An 11,138-nucleotide genomic window follows, 5' to 3' on the forward strand; every position below is an offset into this window, starting at 1 on the left:
TCAGTAAATGCGTGAGAACAGTCTAAGAACACAAGGTATATACACCGAGAAGTGTATGTCTTTCATTGTGTATACTACACTGAGAAATGTATTTCACTGTATACACACTGAGAAGTGTATGTATTTCACTACACAGGTGTATTAAGTTCACTACATACACAGGTGTATTTCTTTCACTGTATATATACCAAGAAGCCAATGCCTTTCAATATATATATGCATAGATGCTTACGGCTTTTATTATTTATACACTGAGAGGTATGTATCTTTTAGAATATACACTGAGAGGTATGTATCTTTTAGAATATACACTGAGAGGTATGTATCTTTTAGAATATACACTGAGAGATATGTATCTTTTAGAATGTACACAGAGAGATTTATATCATTGTATATGTACCAAGTAGTTCATATCTGTCATATCAGGCGTATATCTATGAGTATATATCTCTCAGCGTATATACGTTGAGAGATTAATACAATTTTCTTACATGGCTGAGAACCACTTTTCCTGTAAATTTTTAAATGCTATTGTCTTCATTTTTTTTCGTTTATAATTTGAGAACGCCTCACATGATCGGCTTCAGATTTTCATGGCTGGTGTACTGTAACTAGGAAAAGATTCATGTAACTGATGGCATGTGGAAGTTCTCTCTGGTCAGTATTATATACACCATTCCAAGCTTTGATTTCTAGTTGATAACTTCACACAGGTTTTTCTAATTGGCTTCAGAACTTCTGACTCTGATGTATCTTAAAAAAAAAGAAGGTTGGTGGTGTTTTTGGAGTGTGTAGGAGCCAATTTGACAATTTTATATTTATAATAATAATAATCTTTATTTGTACAAGTACAACGTACACAGACCAGCTGATATCAATGACACACTACTATACAGAAAGCCCCTTATTATGCAGAGCATTTCGGGTAAATTAGGTCAATTTTGTCCCCAGGATGCGACCCACACCAGTCGACTAACGCCCAGATACCTATTTTACTGCTAGGTGAACATGGACAACAGTTGTCTTAAGGAAACACGTCCTAATGTTTTCATCCGTACCGGGGATCGAACCACGGACACTCAGTGTGATCAATATTATATATATAAACAATTCCTAGCATTGGTTTCTGGGCGATAACTTCAAAAAACTTTTTCTGATTGGCTTCAAAACTTCTAAGTCTGATGTATCTCCCTAAAAGAAAGTTTGGAGTGTTATTGGAGTGTGTAGGGGCCAGTTTGACAATTATGTGTTTATAATGGTGTTTTTTCCATGAAATATCTTGACTATGTATGGTCTGTGAACAACTTCAATTATTAATGACTGATGCATCTTACATAAGAGAAGGACAGTATGCTCTAAGCTCTGACTGTATAGGTGAATATCTGCTAGTATATTAACATTTAAAATTTAAAAAAATTGAAATTGCTCGGTTTCGTTTGATAACTGGAGAACGACTCCTCTGGTCGGCTTCAAACTTTTGTCATTGGCGTGTTTTGCTGAACGAAACGTTCTTGTGGCCGAGAAATAATGCACAATATTCAGATCTAAAGGCTTAATATCTGTGGTGCCCCTCTAGTAAGATGCCTTGATGTCGGTGAGGGACTCTTGATGCAAGGAATTGGACTTATTCTCCTTTTGCATCATATCAGATTGCCTCCTATTCCCATAATAATAATAATAATAATAATAATAATAATAATAATAATAATAATAATAATAATAATAATGTAATAAACAATAATACTGGTGGTGAGAGAATGGGCTGTGGTCAACGCTGATGTTGCACGCTAACAATGTATAGAGTTGTGCACTTGCACGAACATATGATCGTGCACCACGATTTCACAAATGTTTGAAGAGGTAAGCAGTAGCTTGGGGTGTAGCCGACGGGATGATGGTAGCTAGCACTTAACTAGCCTTACGTAGCTTTCATCCCGGCTCCAGCGTCACGAGAATACTCCGACCTCTCTACACTTTTGCTTCCCTTGACATTCCTTGTGCTGTTTGAGATGCACTGGAAGTTAAAATTTAATAATTTACTTAGAGAAAATAAGTATAAGACGTGCACACACACACATGCTGTTAAGAAATATTTCTTTATTGTAATAGTCGTAAATAACTGGACTGAGCAACATGAGGGTGGAAGCAAACTCTATTACATAGTTTTATGAGGCCAGGAAACTGTAATGCTGCTTATTGTGGTTTAAATGGTAGAGGAGGAAACAGCAAGTGAGGCTCCACCTATTGAAACACATCTCAACGACTTTACAAACACTTTATTCTCATTTGCTGAAAGAAACCTGATGCAGTCTAGAAAAATATAAGGTTGTACTAGACCGAATGTGCTTATTGTGGGGAAGATACAGAGTAGTTATAAGAGGAAGGGGAAGTGTGGAAGTGATACAGTAGTTATAAGAGGAAGGGGAAGTGTAGGGAAGTGATACAGTAGTTATAAGAGGAAGGGGAAGTGTAGGGAAGTGATACAGTAGGTATAAGAGGAAGGGGAAGTGTAGGGAAGTGATACAGTAGTTATAAGAGGAAGGGGAAGTGTAGGGAAGTGATACAGTAGGTATAAGAGGAAGGGGAAGTGATACAGTAGGTATAAGAGGAAGGGGAAGTGTGGGGAAGTGATACAGTAGTTATAAGAGGAAGGGGAAGTGTGGGGAAGTGATACAGTAGGTATAAGAGGAAGGGGAAGTGATACAGTAGGTATAAGAGGAAGGGGAAGTGTGGGGAAGTGATACAGTAGGTATAAGAGGAAGGGGAAGTGTGGGGAAGTGATACAGTAGTTATAAGAGGAAGGGGAAGTGTGGGGAAGTGATACAGTAGTTATAAGAGGAAGGGGAAGTGTAGGGAAGTGATACAGTAGGTATAAGAGGAAGGGGAAGTGTGGGGAAGTGATACAGTAGGTATAAGAGGAAGGGGAAGTGTGGGGAAGTGATACAGTAGTTATAAGAGGAAGGGGAAGTGTGGGGAAGTGATACAGTAGGTATAAGAGGAAGGGGAAGTGTGGGGAAGTGATACAGTAGGTATAAGAGGAAGGGGAAGTGTGGGGAAGTGATACAGTAGGTATAAGAGGAAGGGGAAGTGTGGGGAAGTGATACAGTAGGTATCAAAGGAAGGAGAGTTACAATAATGGTAAAAGAAACATGCCAAGATATTGAAATCCAAAGTACAGATTTTTTTTTAATTTTAATGTAAAAATCAAAAGCAAAGATCAAAAGCTTATAATTGTTGATGTTTACAGCCTAAAGTTGAATATCTGAGAGAGAGAGAGAGAGAGAGAGAGAGAGAGAGAGAGAGAGAGAGTTAGAGAGAGTGAGTGAATTTGATAAGATAATGAAGAATTGCAGAATTTATTGAGGGAATTATGGATGAAGAGTGACCTGAAAAGAAAAAAAATGTGGTTGGAAAATTTATTTACAAAAAAGTAAATAAGGCAGCCTATGAGGCTGAAACTGTAAATAAATGGCCACAACAATTCCTAAATGTAATGCCCCTTTTTTTTGTCATCATTTAACCGAAGCGATACTGGTAAGAAAAGGCAACCCACCCTCTCAGTGCTTATCAGAACAGAGGAAGACATTTTCACCATTAACTGGATTTAGATAACGGACATAACATGTGCTGTTAATTATGGCTTAAGAAACAAGAAAAAAATACAAACAGTAACGAATAGATTGTAAGAAAAAAATATAGAGAGCTTTATCAAGTTATGACATGATGAAGTTCATCAGGCCCTTATGGGTTTAGCGCTTGGTTATGATAATATTAATAATAATACCAGAGTGAAGTTTCCTCAGCTCACATACTGAGGGTCCGGGATCCATCCCCCGCACGGGTGAAACGCTGGACATGTTTCTCTACACCTGCTGTTTCTTTTCACCTAGCAGTAAGCACCTGAGTATTACTTGACTGTCGTGGGTCTCATCCTGGGGGATAACATTAACCTAACTTACCCCGAAATGCTCTAGGTCTGTAACAGTTGTATCATGTACCTGTAGAAATAAAGATTATTATTATTATTATTATTATTATTATTATTATTATTATTAGCTCACATATGGGAACCTAGATAAAAATTCGTTACCTGGTATGTTTGTCCCGTGCTCTAGTATACAGCGCCGGTCGCCATCACACTCATAAGAACATAAGAAAGAAGGAACACTGCAGCAGGCCTGCTGGCCCATGCGAGGCAGATCCAAGTCACGCACGGCCCAAGCCTAGTAGGGCAGGTCACATCCACTTAAGGAAGGAGCACGGCATCAGACCCATCAGCCCAAGCTAGTCAGGTCCAACTCACACCCACCCACACCCCCTCATGTATTTATATAACCTACTTTTAAAGTGCACAACGTTTTAGCTTCTACAACTGTACTCGGAGTTCGTTCCACTCATCCACAACTCTATTGCCAAACCAGTGCTTTCCTATATCCTTACTGAATCTGAATTTTTCCAACTTAAAATCATTGCTGCGAGTCCTGTCTTGGCTAGATATTTTTAGCACGTTATTTACACCCCCTTTATTTATTCCTGTTTTCCATTTATACACCTCAATCATATCCCCCCCCCTAATTTTACGCCTTTCTAGTGAGTGCAGATTCAGGGTCCTCAGTCTATCCTCATAGGGAAGATTTCTAATACATGGAACCAACTTTGTCATCCTCCTTTGTACGTTTTCCAGTGCATTTATATCCATTCTGTAATACGGTGACCAGAACTGTGCAGCATAATCTAAATGAGGCCTAACTAAGGATATATAGGCTGCCTCCCAACCAGCAAGCCAGGTGCTAAGGGTTTAACGATTCAGGGGGCCCCATCGTTAAATCAGTACCTTGGTTCAGCCAATCATATGGCTGGGTCGGACAGTTGCTGATGTAATGTGGTGTCACTCACACTCATTATTATTATTATAATCAAGGGGGAAGCGCTAAACCCGGAGGATTATACAGCGCCTGGGGGGGGATGTGGAAGGCATTCAGGCTTAATTCGGGGAACTGGAGCACAGATCCAATTCCCTAAATCAAGAGCCCCTCACCAACATCAAGGAACCTTCCTTGAGGGGACACTCACACTCAGGTCTTGTCACTCTCAGACTTCTGCTGGTTGAACATGGTTGTCTCGCACTGGCTGTTGTTTTTCCTTTGACTTACCGTGTTGTACACTTACATTTCAAACTCTTGTATATAGTGTACGTAGATGTAAAAATCTATGCATATTTGGTGAAGGAAATTACAATTCAAAGATTACTGCTGTGTTTATTTTGCTCCGAGTCCCTTTACGACCCAGGATAACAGGCCTTTCTTACCTGGGTCCATAATATGCATAGTTTATTATCGTCCTGTTCTACATAATTTATTAATTCTGGAATTTCGCTAGTATCTTCCTGAGTAAAAACTGTGAGGAAGTAAGTGTAGAAAATTTCACGCATTTCCTTATCACTGTCAGTGATTCGACCTTAATTACTCTTAAGTGGGCCTATCTTGTCCCTAATCTTACTTCTGTATACCTGAATGAACCCTTTTAGGTTAGTCTTCGAATCCCTTGCGACTTTAGCCTCATAATCCCTATTTGCTTTTCTTATTCCCTTTTTTATTTCTCTCTTTAATTGAGTATATTTATTTCTTAATTGCCCATCCCCTCTTTTGATACGCCTATATATGCCTCTCTTTTGACCAGTGAGATGTTTTAATCTATTGTTCATCTATTTGGAATCATTTTTGTTAGATCTAATTTCCCTACTTGGAACATAAGTTGTCTGGACAGCTAAAACTATGCGCTGAGAAACATCATATTGACAACCATTACCACGTACATGACCCATACTCAGGTCATTTCAATTCAGTCCACTCAGATAATTTTTCAGCCCCATGAAATCTGCCAAGCGGAAGTCTGGGACAGAGACTTGATTGCAGTTATTTGGGTAATTCCATGATATATGAAAACTAAGTGATTTGTGATCACTTTCCCCAAACTCATCATTACCCTCAAGATCATTAATTAGTGATTATTTTCTGGCAAGAATCAAGTCACGCAGGTTGTTTCCTCTAGTTGGCTCTGTCACAAACTGTTTTAAAAGCAATCCTAAATCGTATCAAGAAAGTCACTGGACTCAAGATTTTCTGTCACATTGTTCCAATCAATTAGTCTAAAGTAAAAAACTCATAATAATAATAATAATAATAATAATAATAATAATAATAATAATAATAATAATAATAATAATAATAATTTTTATTTCAGCATGATACAAAGTTTGTACAATGATGGGTGACATTTAAGTGTGCATGCAGAAAGTCCATTTTTATGAAGAGCATTGGCTGTATAATCCTCCGGGTTTAGCGCTTCCCCTTGATTATAATAATAATATGAAGAGCATTTCTGGAAAAAATGAAGCTTGAGTATTATTATTATGTAATCAAAAAGAAGCGCTAAGCCACAAGGGCTATACAGCGCTGCGGAAGCTTGAGTAGGTCCAAAGAAATACATAAAATCTGGTGCTTGAGCTGAGGAAAATGAATCGCTTGGTAATCTGAGAAAACTAACTTGGTGTTTCACCACCAGAGAAGAACTCTTAAGAAGATGGAATATGATCATGACAAATAGATTAGGGAAGTAAAACGATCATAAGGACTTAAGAATATGGACCACTGTAGCAGGGGTTACCTCCTCAAAATCCAGCCATTCTTAATCGTATATTTTCTAACCTATTGGAAATTGGACATATGTTTTCTACAGAATAATGGTAAAGTGGAATGAACCGATCAACAACAAAGTGGAAGCGAATTCCACACAGAGGTTAATAAGAGATTAGATAGTTATTTCACCTGCCAGGGAAAAGTTAATATGCGGGACCAACAGCTGGAGCGTCTCCCTCCCTTCCCCCCTAAAGTCATGTAGGTAACTGTATATACATAATTACAAATGATTACAAATTAGTAACTAGAAACAGTTAATTACAGACTAGGAGCAGAGACTGTGTGCAGACGCAGCAGTGAGTGGAGAGGACTGAAAGTAAGACTGGTCTCCGCAGTGTGCCTCAGCACCAGCAATTATGTACCAGAACTGTTTACCAGGAACTACCTAGAGCAGTGTACACTCAACACAGTTTCACCTTCATCCTCGCCCACACCCACACTCATCCTCGTCCACACCCACACTGTGTGTGTGAGGATGAGTGTGGATGTGGACGAGAATGACTGTGGGTGTGGGTGTGACTCGACCCCTGCAACCACAACTAAGTGAGTACACCCACAATCATCCTCGTCCACACCCACACTCATCCTCGCCCACACCCACACTCTTCCTCGCCCACACACACACTCATCCTCGTCCACACCCACACTCATCCTCATCCACACCCACACTCATTCTCACCCACACCCAAACTCATCCTCGTCCACACCCACACTCATCATCATACACACCCACACTCATCCTCATACACACCCAAACTCATCCTCGTCCACACCCACACTCATCCTCATACACACTCACTCATCCTCGTCCACACCCACACTCATCCTCATACACACCCACACTCATCCTCGTCCACACCCACACTCATCCTCATATATACCCACACTCATCCTCGTCCACACCCACACTCATCCTCATACACACCCACACTCATCCTCGTCCACACCCACACTCATCATCATACACAACCACACTCATCATCATACACACCCACACTCATCCTCGTCCACACCCACACTCATCATCATACACACCCACACTCATCCTCGTACACACCCACACTCATCCTCATACACACCCACACTCATCCTCGTCCACACCCACACACACACCCACACTCATCCTCATCCACACCCACACTCATTCTCACCCACACCCAAACTCATCCTCATCCACACCCACACTCATCCTCATACACACCCACACTCATCCTCATACACACCCACACTCATCCTCATACACACCCACACTCATCCTCATACACCCACACTTCCTCATACACACCCACACTCATCCTCATACACACCCACACTCATCCTCATCCACACCCACACTCATCCTCATACACACCCACACTCATCCTCATACACATCCACACTCATCCTCATACACACCCACACTCATCCTCATACACACCCACACTCATCCTCATACACACCCACACTCATCCTCATCCACACCCACACTCATCCTCATACACACCCACACTCATCCTCATACACACCCACACTCATCCTCATCCACACCCACACTCATCATCATACACATCCACACTCATCCTCATACACACTCACACTCATCCTCATCCACACCCACACTCATCATCATACACATCCACACTCATCCTCATACACACCCACACTCATCCTCATACACACCCACACTCATCCTCATACACACCCACACTCATCCTCATCCACACCCACACTCATCATCATACACATCCACACTCATCCTCATACACACTCACACTCATCCTCATCCACACCCACACTCATCATCATACACATCCACACTCATCCTCATACACACCCACACTCATCCTCATACACACCCACACTCATCCTCATACACACCCACACTCATCCTCATACACACCCACACTCATCCTCATCCACATCCACACTCATTCTCACACACACACCCACCCTCATCCTCACCACATCCAAATTCATCTTCACTCACACTCATCCTGGTCCACATCCACACTCATCCTTGCTCACACCCATACTCAACCTCAACTTCCCCTTCAACTTTTCCATAGCGGAGTAAGTGAAATTTGTCTCCGCTGAGCACATTATTGCTGTCAATGGCTCACTGAAAGACTTGGTTTATATCATCTTGGAGATTTGCTGTGTCTTCAGTGAATCTCACTCTCATAATAATTCCAGTATAGTCTGTTAAGGATGATACAGTGTTGTGATTTATATCTGTGTCGGATACGAGAAAGAGAATTGGGGGCAAGTAACGTGCCTTGAGGAACCGAGTTTCTCATGAGTACACAGAAATAATTATGCATACAGTGTCAGGTGTGTGGTGGTGTCAGATGTAGTAGTGGAAGTTGGGGAAGTTGTGTCGGGTGTGATTGTGCGTCAATCGTGTCAAATGTGGCAGTTGTAATGATGTTGATGGTGGTAGTGGTGATGGGGATGGTGGTTATTGTGGTAGTGGTGGTAATGGTGATGACGGGGTGTTGGGGGACATCCTTCAGTGGGACAGTCACAGCAGTACCTCATGTTCTCTGACCTTTACCCAGTCTGTAAATGGAGCACATTTACACCTTCCTTCATTCATCAGTGTAAGCACCGAGACTGAGTACACACACACACATAATCATTCGTCAGTGTGAATGCTGAGGCTATGCACACGCACACATTCTTCAAGTATGAGATCATCCTTCAAGTGTGAGAACATTCTTCTAGTATGAGATCATCCTTCAAGTGTGAGAACATTCTTCAAGTGTGAGAACATTCTTCAGTATGTGAACAGAACATTCTTCAAGTATGAGATCATCCTTCAAGTGTGAGAACATTCTTCTAGTATGAGATCATCCTTCAAGTGTGAGAACATTCTTCAAGTGTGAGAACATTCTTCAATTGTGAGAACATTCTTCAAGTATGAGATCATCCTTCAAGTGTGAGAACATTCTTCTAGTATGAGATCATCCTTCAAGTGTGAGAACATTCTTCAAGTGTGAGAACATTCTTCAATTGTGAGAACATTCTTCAAGTATGAGATCATCCTTCAAGTGTGAGAACATTCTTCAATTGTGAGAACATTCTTCAAGTATGAGATCATCCTTCAAGTGTGAGAACATTCTTCTAGTATGAGATCATCCTTCAAGTGTGAGAACATTCTTCAAGTGTGAGAACATTCTTCAATTGTGAGAACATTCTTCAAGTGTGAGAACATTCTTCAAGTGTGAGAACATTCTTCAGTTGTGAGAACATTCTTCAAGTGTGAGATCATCCTTCAAGTGTGAGAACATTCTTCAAGTATGATAACATTCTTCAGTTGTGAGAACATTCTTCAAGTGTGAGATAATCCTTCAAGTGTGAGAACATTCTTCAAGTATGAGATCATCCTTCAAGTGTGAGAACATTCTTCTAGTATGAGAACATCCTTCAAGTGTGAGAACATTCTTCAAGTATGAGATCATCCTTCAAGTGTGAGAACATTCTTCAAGTATGAGATCATCCTTCAAGTGTGAGAACATTCTTCTAGTATGAGAACATCCTTCAAGTGTGAGAACATTCTTCTAGTATGAGAACATCCTTCCAGTGTGAGAACATTCTTCAAGTATGAGATCATCCTTCAAGTGTGAGAACATTCTTAAATTGTGAGAACATTCTTCAAGTGTGAGAACATTCTTCAGTTGTGAGAACATTCTTCAAGTGTGAGAACATTCTTCAGTTGTGAGAACATTCTTCAGTTGTGAGAACATTCTTCAGTTGTGAGAACATTCTTCAGTTGTGAGAACATTCTTCAGTTGTGAGAACATTCTTCAAGTGTGAGATTATTCACCCACACATGACCCACCATCACCAACATTCACTTACACATGACCCACAATCACCAACATTCACTTACACATGACCCACCATCACCAACATTCACATACACAGGACCCACAATCACCAACATTCACTTACACATGACCCACCATCACCAACATTCACATACACATGACCCACCATCACCAACATTCACTTACACATGACCCACCATCACCAACATTCACATACACATGACCCACCATCACCAACATTCACATACACATGACCCACCATCACCAACATTCACTTACACATGACCCACCATCACCAACATTCACTTACACATGACCCACCAGACCCACCATCACCAACATTCACATACACATGACCCACCATCACCAACATTCACATACACATGACCCACCATCACCAACATTCACATACACATGACCCACCATCACCAACATTCACTTACACATGACCCACCATCACCAGCATTTACATACACATGACCCACCATCACCAACATTCACTTACACATGACCCACCATCACCAACATTCACTTACACATGACCCACCATCACCAACATTCACTTACACATGACCCACCATCACCAACATTCACTTACACATGACCCACCATCACCAACATTCACTTACAC

The sequence above is a fragment of the Cherax quadricarinatus genome, chromosome 52 (assembly GCF_038502225.1).
Source record: "Cherax quadricarinatus isolate ZL_2023a chromosome 52, ASM3850222v1, whole genome shotgun sequence".
Lineage (NCBI taxonomy): Eukaryota > Metazoa > Arthropoda > Malacostraca > Decapoda > Parastacidae > Cherax > Cherax quadricarinatus.